The following is a 217-nucleotide window of genomic DNA, read 5'->3' as shown; positions in this document are numbered from 1 at the left end:
CCCCCTTTTCGTGTTTTATTTAATGAAGGGATATCATCGGAAATCTACGAAGGGGAAAGCACGTCAAATGACACGATATTGACAAGAGGAGTAAAATTCCCCTAGGTTCTGGCAACAGTGGTTCTCGGGATCACTGCTGTCTGTTAATCTTAATTGCTTGGCGCTTCCTTGTTCTTTAGCTTCTGTTCATCTGTTTGTTTCGTTATTTAGCTCAAAA

The sequence above is a fragment of the Penaeus monodon genome, chromosome 33, assembly GCF_015228065.2.
Source record: "Penaeus monodon isolate SGIC_2016 chromosome 33, NSTDA_Pmon_1, whole genome shotgun sequence".
Lineage (NCBI taxonomy): Eukaryota > Metazoa > Arthropoda > Malacostraca > Decapoda > Penaeidae > Penaeus > Penaeus monodon.
The sequence above is the reverse complement of the archived record's forward strand: the minus strand, read 5'-3'. Positions refer to the sequence as shown.